The sequence below is a fragment of the Triturus cristatus genome, chromosome 10 (assembly GCF_964204655.1).
Source record: "Triturus cristatus chromosome 10, aTriCri1.1, whole genome shotgun sequence".
Lineage (NCBI taxonomy): Eukaryota > Metazoa > Chordata > Amphibia > Caudata > Salamandridae > Triturus > Triturus cristatus.
In genome coordinates, this window is record NC_140593.1 from 122,205,355 (window position 1) to 122,221,723 (window position 16,369).

A 16,369-nucleotide genomic window follows, 5' to 3' on the forward strand; every position below is an offset into this window, starting at 1 on the left:
AATATTCTTTCTTGTCAATTATTGTGTACATTTTTGATCATTGTTGTATAGATTATAGAGTATGTTTAAGGACAACCACTATAATCAGGTCCTATCACTTGGATATAGATGCAGGGTGGTTTAGGAGTTTTCTTCCCACAGGTTTATTGCTGGTAGAGTATATGAGCGTATGTTAGTGAAATGGGCCCTAGCGTATGATGAATGTATGTGCGTGTAACTGTGAGATTACTCTATCCGTGGTAGTGGGCATATTTTTGATACCCTGATCTCTATCAATTTCTCTGGTAGCAGAGGATGGTTATAGATGGTTGTCTTGATCTGATAAGATAAAGATTGCTTGTATATTGGCTTATTGATTATTGATTTATTTTGATGTTATTGGTATATGTACTAATACTAAATGTTGGAGTCGTCATGTTGAGTTATATGTAGTGCTTCTGGAATTTGGAAGCTGGTAGCAGTTCCGTAGTAGAGCAGAGGAAGGTGTATATGCTGCTCTCGGGAAAGACGGGATTGTAAGGAATTACGTGTGACAATTGAAGTTGCGCGTTCACATTGTCTGGGTTCGGAATCAGTGACATCGTCGTATGTTACTATTAGATATATTTCTGGTATAAAAGGAGTGTGTATGATAGTGAAGGTTATCTATGAAACTCTGGTCTTAAGTCCCAGGGATCCGTAAGGATTGCCGTTAAAGCTTATTGCGGGAGGAGTAATAGGTATTCTCTGAGCTTGTTTGAGGAACTGGGCAGAGGTAAGCTGCTTAGTTGTTGAGTTATAATTCTGTACAGGGACAGATTGTGCTGTTCTCGAAAGCAGGATTCTGTGTGCATGTACTATATTTTTCTCGTATGAATGTGCGTGAATGCATATACATTTATTGACTGTAAGACTCTTTGGATAAGTCCTAGAGGAAACAGTTATGCGATGTATGAAAGTTGTTGATTCTTGAGAAATAGACTCTCTTTTACTATTCTGTGGTTAGCGAAGCAGACAATGGAGATGTTTTTATGTTGTAACTAATAGATTTTGTAGAAATTTTGACACACGAAGTCTACTGAGAGTTTTTGTAAAGGAGGGGTAGACGAGTGACAGAGACAGGAGACAGAGACTGCAGCGACTGTTGACGTCAGAAGGTCCGCGCTCTGATTGGATAGTGGATCAGAATAGGGTTTGCGCTAGGATTGGTGCGTTAGTGTGAGTCGCGCAGGGATTGGAAGAGCTGTTTAGTGACGTAGACGCTCCAGGATTGGTGCGTTAGTGTGAGTCGCGCTGCTATTGGTTGAGAAACTCGTATTGTATATTTATAATACGGAAAGAGTAGAAAGTTTTAGTAAGCGCTAAAATGTATTACCAAGAAGAGAAAAAGAAAAAGACGTTCTTTGGAAAAGTTAAAAAGTGGCTTAGCAAGGATAAAGAAGTTAAAACAAGAGAGGGTGAGTTGCTACCTCCAGCGAAAACACCTGCATCCTTCATGGTTGCGAAATATGGATTACATACCTGTATATGGTTGCAGAATTGGGTTAGGGATACTAAAGAAGATGGTGTTCTAGCATTTCCAGAACATGGTTCATTTAATTTGGCCGTGTTGAGAAATTTACGGGAAAAGATGTTATGCTTAGACCCGAAGCCGAGACCTACGCAGTTCGAGGCTTTAGTGGAATGGGAAGAGGAAGTTCATGACCGAGAAAAGCAAAGGTCTGGAGGGTATTACAGGTACATGTTTGGGAGGAGACATGATCGTGAGACAAATCATGATCGAATGAAAAGATGGCGAGATGCTAGTATGACAGAGGGATTATATCCAATGAGAACAGTTGAAGTTTCTGCTCCTTCAACAGAAAGGGTTCCTGAGTCAGATATGAGAAGATATGGAGAGTATGAGGATGAGGTCTTAAATGACATGATTTACAAGAGACCACCTCCATATAGACCAGAACCAGATGAGAGTACACCAGTTGTTTCTCCGATAAGAGATACAGTTGAGAAAGAAAAAATGACACCTGAATCAAGAGGTAGTAGTTCTTTCAGGGAGAGAGAGAATCGAGGTAGTGAGGAAAATGCTAGAAAATTAGCAAAAAGACAACAGAAAATTAGGGAGTTAACGAAGAATCTGGAAGCTGTTACGGTGCCTGTAACAATAGGTCCAGTTATGCCTGTGTTTGATAAACAGAGAGCAGGTGAGAAAGGACTGGTAATTCCATATATTGCAAATGAATCGACAAATTCAGTTGGTCCTTCAGGAGATTCAGATAAAAGGACAGGGAGAAGTGACCTGAGACAAACCAGACATGATACATGTAGTGAACTATTGGATGTTAGTGAACCTAGTTGTTCAGGGATGCCGATTTTAGAACCGCAGAAAAAAGTGGTTCCAGTGAGAAAAACTGATGAAATAACAGTTGATGATTTGAATGATTGGATGAAGGTTCTTCAGAAAAAGGACAAGGATTCACAAGTTATTGATGTGGTTAAGTTACGTATAGAATTAGAAGAGCTTGTGACAGGAACAGTTCCAACAGAAATCCTGAAGAGTCATCATGATGGTGAGCTAATGTTCATGTGCAAGAGCATAACATGGAGAGCAAGAAATACTCATGATAGACTAAGAGCAATAGCAAATGAGCAAGGAGTTGACATTGATAGAGTAAAGGCTTTGCAGAAAACGTACAGGATGGATTTCACAGAGAAAGACATAGAAAATTTGAATACTTCTGGTAGAACAGGACAGATTAAAGAAATGGTGGCATTATTGAGAAGATGGGGTGATGTAGAAAAGTGGAAGGATAGGTGGTATAAGAAAAGAGAGGAATCTGAGGATAGAACAACTTATTCAGCATTTCCAGTGAGAGAAAAGGAGAAACCAGTGGAGAATTATCCCATGAGAGAAATACATGGAGGAGGATATGTACATGTTCCATGGACCAGACAGGATATTTTATCATTTACGAATGATTTCCCTCGATTGAGAGAAAAGCCCGTCGAGTGGTATAGGCAGGTAGATAGGTTTGTGAAATTGTCAAAAGTGCTGTGGGTTGACCTGAATAGTCTGTTTGATATAATTGTTCCAGCAGACTTGTGGACTGAGTGTAAAATAGTTGTGAGTTGGCCTACTGAGGAATATCCAAGAGATTCAAGAACAGGGGCACCAGATCCAGAAGTAATGAGGAAGTATGATCAGGTGATGGTATACCTGAAGAGTAAAGTTCCTCCAAAAGAGACAGACTGGGTTAAGATAGATCGAACACAACAGGAAGCAAAAGAATCAGTTCATGCTTTTTACGAGAGGCTGATACTGGCATTTAAACAATTCAGTGGAGATGAACACCTGGGTGACAAAGACTTGAGTCACTTTGTATACAGATTTGTATATGGTTTAAGACCTGAAATTGGTGAGAGAATTCGTGAACACACAGTGGATTGGCAGAGTAAAAAAGTAGATGAGATTCTGAGACATGCAAAATACTTTAGTGATGAAATTGAAGCAAAACAAAGAAAGCTGAAAGAGAAAGCGATGTGGGCACAAGTGAAAGTTGCAGAAAGACAGGAAGCACAGTTGGTGGAACAGGCAAATAATCCAGGAAATAATGCAGGAAATAGACCGAGATTTGCAGGAAAAGGAAAGGGAAGTCTTGAGGAAGCCAAAAAGAAGTTCCCGTGTCACAACTGTGGACAACTGGGACATTGGAGATCGGAATGTCCTAATCCACCATTAAATGAGGGTAAATCCTTAAATCAACAGGTGCAGAATGATGGGAATATCCAGCAGCAACAACAGCAGAAAGTTGTGAGACAGCAGAGTCAAGAGCCAAAACCGCCCTTACCGCAGAATAGAGGGGTACAAAAGTACAATCAGGACTCGGGATTCTTCAATGATGAGCAGGTAAACAAACCGAGACGTACTAATAAAGTACAACAGTACTTGTTGAAGAGTGAAGGGAGTGAGTCTGAGGGTGATTATTGACGGTGCCGAAGAGAGGAGGAAGAGTGCATACTTGGTGCAACTCTAGAAATAGACCAGGCAGGACCATTTGTGGATGGAAAAATAAATGAGGAGAGTGTTACTTTTTTGGTAGACACAGGTGCGACAAGATCAACTGTCAGGTCAACAGATGTTAGAAATCTTCCTCTCTCGGATGAAACGATCCAAGTAGTTGGTGTAGCCAATACGCAAATCAGAACACGTCTTACTGAACCAGTAAGAGTACAGATAGGGAAATTTTCAGACATGCATAGATTTATTGTCTGTGACACGAGTCCAGTGAACCTGTTAGGTAGGGACCTATTGTGTAAAATGAATTGCACAATTTTTTGTACACCAGATGGAATAGCTTTTGAGACACCAGATGATGATGTTTTCTACCGAATGACTCTAGAAAATAGAGAAAATGAATTAATTGGTGCATTTCCAGTGTTTAATCCGGAGGATTTGCCTCAAGTGCTGAGAGACACAGTGAAAAGAGCAGTTTGGGATTTTACAGGGGAGGATGTGGGATTGATGAATAATGTAGATCCAGTGAAAATTGCAGTGAAAGAGGGAATTACATATCCTAACATTCCTCAGTACAAAATGACACCAGAAATAATTGAAGGGATAACTCCTATAATTGAGAAAATGATTCAGCAAGGAGTTCTAAGAGAACTATTGAGTAGTCCGTGTAATTCACCGATAATGGGACTGAAAAAGCCTAATGGCAAGTTCAGGATCGTGCAGGACCTGAGAAAAGTTAATCAAATTGTGGTGGCATGTTGTCCCATTGTGCCAAATCCATCAGTGATTCTGTATCAAATTCCACATGATGCTGAGTGGTATACAGTGATTGATTTGTGTCATGCGTTCTTTTCAATTCCATTGCATCATGACAGCCAGCCGATTTTTGCATTTAGGTTTGGCCAGCGTATTTTAGCATGGTGTCGTATCCCACAGGGGTATACGGAGAGTCCTTCGATATTCAATCAGTTATTGAAAAAATCGTTGGAAAGTCTGATCATGCCTGAGAGCTCAGTGCTAGTACAATATATTGATGACCTACTTGTGGCATCAAAGACACGTGAAGCTTGTGAAGTGGATACCATAGCTTTACTGAATCATCTGGCAGATGGAGGGTTAAAGGTATCTCCAGCCAAATTGCAATTTTGCAAGAAAGAGGTGCATTATCTTGGACATAATATTGAGAAAGGTCTGAGAAAAGTGACTACTGACAGAATCAGAATAATCAGAGAAATGAAAGCTCCGAAAACCCAGAGAGAAGTGAGAATGTTCCTGGGTATGGTGGGATATTGTCGTCAGTGGATAATTAATTTTTCCCTGATAGCAAAGCCATTGATTAAATTGACAAAAAGTGAAATGACAGATCCGTTGGATCTGGATGCAGAACAATTGGCAGCATTTGAAGAGCTCAAAACTAAAATGTGTGAGGCCCCAGCTTTGGGTATGCCTGACTATGAAAAAGAGTTTGAACTGTACTGCAGTGAGAGAAATGGATGTGCACTTTCAGTGTTAATCCAGAAACATGGGCAATTGAGAAGGCCTATTGCATACTTCTCATCGACACTTGACACTGTAGCCGTGGGGTTACCAGGTTGTCTGAAAGCTGTGGCTGCGACATGCAGAAGCCTGGAACAGAGTGAGGGGATCATAATGGGGTATCCTGTAAGGGTATTCGTACCTCACAATGTGGCAATTCTTTTGACAAGAAGCAGAACTCAGCATATGTAACATAGTCGGCTGACTAAGTACGAAAAAGTGATTCTGGGAGCATCAAATGTGACTCTTGAGAGATGTGTGAATGTGAATCCAGCAACACTCTTGCCGGATATTGAAAATGTGGGTATAAAGATGGAAGATGATCATGATTGTTTGGATGTGCTTGAGTACTGTACAAAACCGAGACCAGACATAAGGGATCTTCCCTTACCTGAGAATGGCCATTTGTTGTTTGTGGATGGATCATGCCTGAGAAATGATAATGGTGTGTTATGTGCAGCATATGCAGTGTGCAAAGTTTCAGAGGTTATGGAAGCATCACCTTTGAAAGGAGTGAAATCTGCGCAAGTTGCTGAATTAGTGGCATTGACAAAAGCTTGTGAGATTGGGAAAGATTTGAGAACAACTGTGTTGACTGATAGTCAATATGGATTTGGAGTGGTGCATGACTTTGGCCAACTTTGGCTACAAAGAGGTTTCTTGACATCGGGTGGAACTCCGGTAAAGAATGCTGAGTTGATTGGAAAATTGCTTGAGGCGATACAGCTGCCTAAGGAGTTAGCGGTTGTAAAATGTGCCGCACATGGTTCAGGGAACGATTTTATCACTGTTGGTAACAGATACGCCAACGATGTGGCACAATATTGTGCCAAAACAAACCAATCGATTAACAGGGATAGGATGGAAGAAATGTCTTTTCTTTCTGTGATGTTTACTAATGTCCTAGAAACGTGGGATGAAGTAAAGCAGTTACAAGATGAGGCAGGAGAGGAAGAGAAACAAGATTGGGTTAAGGCAGGATGTGCTCCAAGAGAAACAGACCATGTTTGGGTCTACAGAGATGGCAGACCAGTAATGCCAAACTCAATTTTGTCGTCAATGGCAAGGATGTATCATGGCCAGGGACATCTGGGGAGGGACGCGATGGTAAGGTCCTTTAAACAAACCTGGTACAATGCAAAGTTTAGGACAATTGCGGAGAGCATCTGTCAAAGGTGTTTAAATTGTCAGCAATTCAACACAGGGAAAAAGACAGTGGTGAGTCTAGGGACAATTGGCAGAGAAGGAGGTCCTTTTACAAGAATGCAAATTGATTTCATTGAAATGCCCCAGGTGAACAGATTGAGGTATGTTCTTGTGGTAGTCTGTTTGTTTTCAAGGTGGGTGGAATCTTACCCGACTAGAAGAAATGATGGATTAACAGTGGCGAAATTACTGTTGAGAGAATTGATTCCTAGGTACGGGTTTCCAGTTACAGTTGAGTCTGACAGAGGTAGGCACTTTCAGAATGAACTCATAGGTTTAATTTGTGAAGCATTGAAAATACAGCAGAAGCTACATTGTGCATACCGACCAGAGGCTTCTGGTGTGGTTGAGCAGATCAATGGCACAATCAAGAATAGAATTGGAAAGATGTGTTTAGCCACTGGCATGAAATGGCCAGATGTGTTACCTCTAGTTCTGATGACAATGAGATCTACTCCAGATAGAACTACTGGTTTGAGCCCGCATGAAATAATTATGGGACGTGCAATGCGCCATGCATTCGTGCCTGTAAATAAATTGGTGGCAATAACTGATGACATGATTTTGGATTACTGTAAAGGCCTGGCTGACGCAGTTCATTCTGTGTTTCACCAGGTTGGAGAAGAAGCTACCACACTTGAGAAGAAGCAAGCCCATGATCTGAGTCCAGGTGACTGGGTGAGGATTAAGGTGCACAGAAGAAGAAATTGCTTGATTCCAAGGTGGGGAAGGCCGAGACAAGTCATTCTGACTACGACGACTGCAGTAAAGTGTGCTGGAGTAAGGCACTGGGTACATGCAAGTCATACTCTGAGAGTTCCAAGCCCGAGAGAGGGAACTGGTGAAGAGTATTTTGAAGAGTCAGATTCCAGTGATGGTGAAGATCCTGAAGATACGGAATCAGTGAGAAAAGAAGCAGAGAGAGCTTCAAGAGAATCACTGCGAGTATCAGAGAGAAGATCAGATTCTGATAAAGAGCCTGAAGTTTCAAGTAGCAGTGGAGGTAAAAGAAAAGAAAAGAGAAAACACACAGAACCCACTCCTGAATCAGAAGAGGAGGAGATTGAAGAACCACTTGAGATTATTCTTGAAAAAACAGGGTCAGAAGAAGATAGAGAGGGACAGATTGCGGAAGACCCCCGAGGAGGTGTAGGGAACATTGATGAGGAACTAGAAGAAGGGACAAGTAGACAGCAAGAAGATTGCGTGTCGGAGACCCGAGGAGGGACAGAAATAGGGAAGTCTCAAACAGTGGTGAAAAAATCTGTGGAGAAAAGAAAAGCTACTGGGAAACGGAAACAAGAGGCACTTGAAACAGATGATGAAGATGAACAAACAGAAGGTCGAGTTCTGAGAAAGAGAACTTCGATTGGAGAGAAGAGTGTTAAAGAATTGAGGCCGAAAAAGGTTGTGAAAGGAGATCGTTGGCCTAACAACCGAGTGAAAAGGGTGAGATACAGAGTAATAAGAGCAAATTCATCAAAAGCTGAACAAGTGAATGAAGTATCAAGCCAAACATCGAGAGCTGAAGAAGAAGAATCAAAGAAATCAAAAGAACCAGTAGAAATAAGAAGAGTTAAAAGACCCAACCAAAAGTACAGATCACCGGAATGGTCTTATGTGACACTGTCTGAAGAGGGAAAAGAAGAAACAGTGACTCGAGATAATCCGGAAGTGGTCTTGAGAAAAGTGGTTGAGGAGGATACTGGTGAAATTCTGAAAGTACTCTTGACTGACATTGGAGAAGAGTCGAGTACTGAGGATTCCGACGTTGGAGATCTGATACAATTTGATGTTGAAGAAATTGAAGTGAAGAATGACAAGTATCCAAACTGAGTGAAAGAAGGATTCACTTGGATCAAGTGAACGAGGAGATCATTTGGATAAACTGAAAGCTGAAGAATTGCTGAAGAATTGAAGAAGTTCAAACAGTAGTGGAGTAGTAGAGGCTAAACTAAAATGGCTAACATAGAGGAAAATAGAAATAGATGTGCCTTTTTCAAAAGGTGGTGCAGAATGTGCTGCTGTTGTACTGGATTATTAATGCTTCTATGGGGTGTTTTAGTTTTATTAGTTACTTTTAAGGTTGAATTTGGGATGAACACAGAGAATATGATTAATATAGAGAGGAATTCACAAAAAGTAGTTCCAATTAGAAATAGTAGTTACATACACAAAGATAGGTCAATTAATAATTTTTCTAGTAATGTTTTTTCTAAACTGTTATATGAATATGTGAAGACAATGGAAGTAAGGGATTGCTATGTCTGCATGCAGTTACCTGCATCTGTTTCAGAGGGTGTTACTTATCACCATTTGCCAGCTACATATGGTATTTCTTGTAGTATTTTAAGTAGTGTTTTTTATTTGTTAGGGAAAATAGATTATAAGATGTCTAACAGAGATAGTATTTTTGGGCACTTGCCAATGAATAAAGAGCTGAATCCAGCTAAAGAAGCTAACACTTTTGGTGAGATTTTTATTGAAGAAAAAGGACTAACATTAGATTACATTTTTAAGAATAATTTAACTTGCAGTCTGAAAGAAGAGGAGAAAGCTTTCCTGGATATGGTTGAGGAAAGGAGAGTGAACATGCATGGAAAAGGGGGAAAATATGAAGTGAGTGAGACAATTTGGGACATTGAGATGGGAAAAGAGTTGAGGAATGGGGCTAGTCCAACTTTGGCTCTAGATGCACCGCAGAAGGGTAAACTATGCATTACCAGAAGGAAATCCCAATATGATACATATTTCGTGGGGACTAGTGAGTGCCATGATACATACTTCATTGCGACAGGTTGGGGTTTTAGAGGTGGAGAAGATACGATTTTTCCAGGAGTGTACTATGTTTGTGGGAACAAGGCTTATTACAAGTTGCCGGACCATTGGTATGGCACATGTTATGTGGGCCTGGTTTTTCCTAAGATTTTTCATACAGATAGAATAAGAGATGTAGAAAATATTAACTTATTAACACGTTTTAAGAGAGAAACTTGGTCTGAAATTGTGGGTGATATTTTTGGGGTTTTGATTCCAGCAGTGGGAATTTCTTTAAATGCTTATGGAATTCGGAAACTGTCCACAGTGGTTGATCGCTTATCGACAAATACCGCAGGAGGGTTTCTTTTGGTGAATACAGAATTAAGTGCCGTACGTGCCATGTCAATGCAAAATCGACTTGCCCTTGATATTCTTTTGGCCAAGGAGGGTGGAGTCTGTGGAATTTTGAAAGTTCAACATTGTTGCACTTACATTCCTGACGAAAGTAAAGACCTGAAGGTCTATATTAAAAATATTACTGATTTGCATGAAGAATTAGTACCACTTGAAGCTGGAAGTTTGTGGACTAAAATAGCTAATAAAATGATAGCTGTTAAGGATTTTATTGCAAAAATGGGTAGTACTATTATAGGTAGAATATTGTTTCCTTTGTCTTGTATAATTGTTGCTTTTCTGATACTAAGATTGGTGTGTGTGTGTTGTAAAAACAGGAGAGGGAAAGAGAAATTGAAAAATGAAAAGAAAAACAAGAATTCGAAAATTTCGAAAAGAGAACCAGAAGAGATTGAATTAGAAGAATTGAGGGAAAGTGTTTATTTAGAGACAAAGAGAGATGATGAAAGAGTGACTGGTGTTTAATGTTGTCTAAGGGGAAAAGACATTTCTGATTTCCTAAAATGGGATTAAAATTTCACAATTTTTTTTTTTTTTTGGGTTTATTTGGTGATAAAATCACCAAAGGGGGGATTGCTGGAGCAGAGTTTTCTTTTAGAAAATTCTGGGGCTTTTGAAGCTCTGGCATGTCTATGCGTTTTATTAATTTATTAATAATTAACAATTAATTATTTGTCTTGTGCAAGTGTGTTTTACTAATCAACCCGTTTGTCCTAACACAAGAGAAAGTTACATGAGGGTTAGCTTATTTGTGCTGTTTTTGTATTTACAATAACGTGCAAGTTTTCATGTTTAAACGTTGCTGTGTGCTATTTATTTTGAGCACAAAACGCTGTCTGAATTAATGCTTTTTATGTCGCAAGGCTAGATAAATGCATAACACATAAGGGTATTAGTGGGGTTAACACTGTTTAATCATTATGTTGTAGTAACGTTTATATTGTCTCTTTAATTAAAGATGGTCTATTGTGGCCTATGAAGGCCTTAGCCGAGCTGACAGTATTTCGAAGCCTGGCTGTGGTATATTTCTGTGATGTGGCAAGAGAGACCCCTGCTGGAGAAAGGTCGAAGACAACTGACCGTGGTCCTTATTGTATTTTTCCATGAGGACATCAGCAGTTTGGAGGATCTCCAAAAGAAATGGAATGCCCTTGGCGAACAAAGGAGCTTCAGAAACAGATAATGAACTGTGGCCTGGCTGCCGAGGGAAGTTGTACAAGTTGGATACTTTGATAGTTTCTTGGTTCCTGTTCCGTAGTTCACGTCTTGTGACTTTTCCTGAGCGGAGATTTCCAGATGTAGCAATGTTACATTTCTTCCTTCTCGTTCTGCTCAGTGATACAGTTTATCCTGCCAACTTTATGTGTGTTTCTATTGTATTTTTCATTATAAAAACTGTTAGCTTAGGGAGGGATTTTGCCACCCTTTTGCCACTTGCCATTTTACCTTTGCCGCGTGAACTTGCGTTGCTGAGGATCGATGCTGAGGACTCTGTCTTGAGAGACTTTACCGAGAGACTGGTCCTGACCCGTTCTGACATTTAGTTAGAATAGGTAACTATGAGAAATGATTTATTCTGATTGATTTTACTTTGACTAATTTTAGATAAAGCAATATAACTTTTAAACATGGTGTTGAATATTCTTTCTTGTCAATTATTGTGTACATTTTTGATCATTGTTGTATAGATTATAGAGTATGTTTAAGGACAACCACTATAATCAGGTCCTATCACTTGGATATAGATGCAGGGTGGTTTAGGAGTTTTCTTCCCACAGGTTTATTGCTGGTAGAGTATATGAGCGTATGTTAGTGAAATGGGCCCTAGCGTATGATGAATGTATGTGCGTGTAACTGTGAGATTACTCTATCCGTGGTAGTGGGCATATTTTTGATACCCTGATCTCTATCAAGTGGATGAAGCCTGGCACCCTGGATGATTTTGTTAGAATTGGAGGCGTAAGTTCTTTCAGTTATATTCCGCCGGTGTTTGCGTTCCACTGATCACGCCGTGCCTTCATTGTAGAGGGTGTTGCTGCCAGTTTTCCTGACCACGGGGATCCGCCATATTGTAAGCAGGCACCCAGGATGATGTTGTTTGAGATTGTAGGTGTTAAATATTTCCGTTGAGTCCCTGCCTCGTGGTCTATACTGGTGCTTTATGTGGCCACTGCCTGCGCTTAGCTATTCATACCGCACCTCTTAGTTATGTAGAATATAGCCGTCGGTATGCTTGGACCCGGGTGGGCCGCCATTTTGGGGTCAGGCCCCAGGGTGAATAGGAAGAGGAGTGGAGGCGTAAGTTTTTTCCAATTGCCTCTCTGTCTCATTGCCTACAATGGTGCATTATGTGTCCTCTGCCTGCGCTTCGCAGGTCAGGCCGTGCCTCTTCTTTAGATGAGCTGTTGTCTCCAGTATAACTGGACCTAGGGATCTGCCATTTTGGGGACAGGATGGTTTTGAGAAGAATGGAGACGTTACTTCATTCAATTGCCTCTCTGACTCGTAGCCTACAATGGTGTTAAGTGTGGCCGATGCCTACGTAAAGCAGATCAGGCCCTGCGTCTTCGTTAGCTAAGCTGTAGTCTCTGGTGTGCCAGGACCCAGGGATCTAAGCTGTTGTCTCCGGTGTGCCTGGACCCAGGGAGCCGCCATTTTGTGGTCAGGCAACCAGTATTGGAGATCGTTTCCAGGGCATCAGCATGCAGCCACTCTACCACTTTCCTTCTCATTGAGGATGACTCAGTGTTATCAGACGCCTCTATTTCGCAAAATGGAGTAGAAGAGTCTGCGTTTTGCTGGTGCTTAGTGTATCTTTTTAAAGGCCTTGTGAAACGTCGGAGCATCATAACTAGGGCCCTGTTGACAGACTCTTGTACCAAGTTGTCTAAGGCTACCACCACTGGCTCTTCCAAGTAATTCCCTACAGAGTCTTCCTCATCTTCCATGTACACACCACTGTCAGTCAAAGGAGTGATAATCTGACATTTTAGAATGTCCCCAAGCTCCAGGTGTATAAATCCTAAAGGGAGGAATGAGGACTGAGTACTCAAAGCAGCCCAACAAACAGCAGGCAGTTTTAATTGTGGAAGAAGAGGCCAGTAACAAGTAGGGCAATGCCCTGATTAATAAATTGTACAACTCTTGAGGGAAAGCCATGCATAAGCAGCTGATACAGCCTGGGAATAAAATAATTTCTAGCATTTGCGTCAAGAATTTTCAATTCTATTTATTTATTTGAAAAGTTTTATAAAGCACGAACATCACAGCGCTGGACAAAGGAGCGTAAGTGGAATGAGGTAAAAGCATGTGTATACAACATCATAGCGGAACATGTGAGGTACAAGAAAGGCAACTAAGTCATAGGGGAGCACGGAGAAAAATAAAATTACAATGTTTACCCAGGGTAATCAGCCCATCTTGTGGGACATGTAAAGTTCCAGAAGAGCAATACATTAAAAGGGCATGTGAGGAGATACCAATGGAACTTTGAACAAAAAAAGTTTAAAAGAAAGTCAAACAGGAGATGTAAGTATGTTAAGTGGGCTCCAGGACTGTTGCTGTAGATGGTAATTCAGGAGTAGCGATTTGACATGTTTTTGAATGAGGCAGTAGAGGGGTTAGATCTAATCTCGGGAGGAAGAGCGTTCCATATTCTTGGAGCAAGACCAGAGAAGGCATGATTGTATGTTCTTTTCTTATTGAATTTGGGAGGTTTCATTAAAGCTTCTTAGGTTCGGACTCGGACCCGATAGTTCAAGTTTTTTTGCCAGGCAAACGGGGGTGTCATAATGAATAGCTTTGTGCGTCAGGCAAGCTATCCTGAAGCAGATCTTTGCTTCGATGGATAGCAAGTTTAGCTGAATTAGGTCTGGTGTGAGGTTGTAGAAGTTTCAATTCTGTTAAGGAAACGGAGGTGAGGATTATGCTTCTCATTTCTTTACTGCAAAATACAGCAGCCAATAGTATAAAAAGAAAAAACAATACTAAATTTCCTATGATCCAAGACCACCCTGTCAATGACCCTCCAATTAGGTCCCATCTGTAACTATAAATGTCTTATAGTCCATAGTCCTTCCTCTTTCTTTGCAAAATAGTGCAACCAAGAAGAACCTTCAACTTCAGTCTGCGGGAAACTTCAGCCTCCTCCGAACCAATATGGTTAATCACTTACTCTTGGAATCAAGACTTCAGACTATCACGCCTGGACTGTATCTCACATATTCCTTAACATCGAGCAAACAACCTCCAACTTCTATGTTGTTTTGGCATCAGACTCAGAAGAAAGAAAATTCATCATAATATCCACATATTTGATTGTAGATATGTGGGCAACAGAAAATGGATATATATATATATACCAATAAAAACTTATATCTACTTATATAGAAAAATTATCCTGGTTTGGAAAGTCCTCGCCTCCACGTTCTTAATAAAATTGAAAATTCTTAATGTGATTCCCTGTATTTTTTTTAAATCCATGTCAGCAACGGAGGCCTCTGATTATTCTTGTTCAAAGCTGCGCCACCAGACCAGAAGCCACATCCACAATAGGTTTATGATAGAGCAATTTAAATGTGGAATCCAAGGACCAGTCGGCAGCAGCCATGATGTCGTCTAATCTAGAACCTGAAGGAAAAAGTTTTGGAAGACATGGCTCCACTTACTGAATGTGCTCTGAATATGGAAGTATTAATACCTGCCTTTCCCAAAAGCCACCCGACCCAGCGGGCTAGTGTCGCTGATAAAACTGGGCCAAATAGTTTCTTAAGCAATACCAATAATTGACCAGCATAGTCTCTGTTTAACTTACATGTCACATCTTCATAAACTTTAATACATCTAACCACTCACAACCTTGGGTTAATAGGAAAAGCTGGATAACTAATACATGTAGAGTTGGTTTTTGTAGTTTGGAAATACAAAAAGACACTCCTGTAGCAGTAAATACTCTACCTGCTATGTCCAGTGCCTTGACAGATACTGTTCGACAAGAAATCAAACATAGTAAAAGAGCCAATTTGGCAGAGAGCTGCTTTTGAGAAATCATTAGCGGGCCAATTTCATATACATTTTAAAACCACATCAACATCCCACAGAACAGAATATTTGGGAGTTGAGGGGGCACCAGCTGGACTCCAAGAAGTAATTTTCAAATCAAAGGATATTCTCCGATTGGCTTACCATCTATTTGAGGATGAACCGCCGAAATGGCTGATAGAAAATTATTGACAGTTCTGTAAGCAAGTCCTAGAGAAGCTAGATGAGATAAGAAGTTAACCATCATCTGCACTGTGGTCCCCATGGAATCTACAGTCCGTTGATCGCACCAATCAGCCCATCTTTCCCATGCTGCTGCATACTGCTTGTGAGTACTGGGAGCCCAAGACTGAAAGAGGAAGTTTTTAGCTTGTTCTGAAATGCCCAACGTTTCCCAATGTCTCCCAAAAGTCTCTCAGATGATGAATGCCCTCCATTTTGAAATGTCTGTAGACAGTCCAAGAGTTGAAGTGACATAGATTGAGAACTAACCAAAACCCCCCCTTTCATTTGTACAAGAAAAATAGTGCTTTAGAAACTTCTGGGGTGCTGACAAGACTGGGCTATCACTCCCTTTTGTAGCAGAGCAGCAATCTATAAAGACTCTCTTGTTGGGGAAAAAGGAGAGGGAAGGGCGGAGGCTCCTGGTATGGAGTCGCGTAAAACTTCAAATGGAACCCCTGAACTGTCTCCAGGATCCAAGCATCCTGTGAAATCTGTCTCCAACTGTGCAAAAACAGACTCACCCTTCCTCCCAAACAGATCTCCACAGAAGGCATGATTGTTACCTCAATATGAAGCAACTTGGATGGGTTGTCCTCCTCTGGCATTGCCCCTGTATAATCAACCCCTACCCCCTCTGTTGCGGGAGGGATAAAAAATACTGGAGTCCGAATTATTGGAAGTTCCTCTTCCTCTGCCAGAGTAGTAGTTCTTTGGAGAGGTCTGATAGGAGACACAGCCTGACGGCCGACCTTTGTAGCATGTGGTCCAGGCAAAAAGGCATCTTTTAATGGAGGTCTGGCTTTATCTAAAGCTGAAAAGGTGGCTACATACAATCCTAAATCCTTAACTAACTAGTCTCCAAATAGGAGACCGTTCGCCAACTGCCCTGCCTCGGAGGGGTCCAATTCAGCACATTTAAGATCGATGTGGATGAGTGATGACTTACACCACTCCGTGGAAATTATGCAGTTAGCATAGCCAACAAGGCAAATGGCACGCTGCGACCATTCCAACAAAGTGTCATGGTCCACCATGAAATTGTACTCTTTTGCCTACACTGCTAGATCTCGGATTTTCATGGAAGGACCTGATATATCGAGTAACTTGTGTTGACAACGTCTCCAGGTTCTGTCAATGCCCTTTTTCTGATCTTTGGTGTATTTCTTTAGGAATGTCGCCATGTTGGGGTCAAGTTTC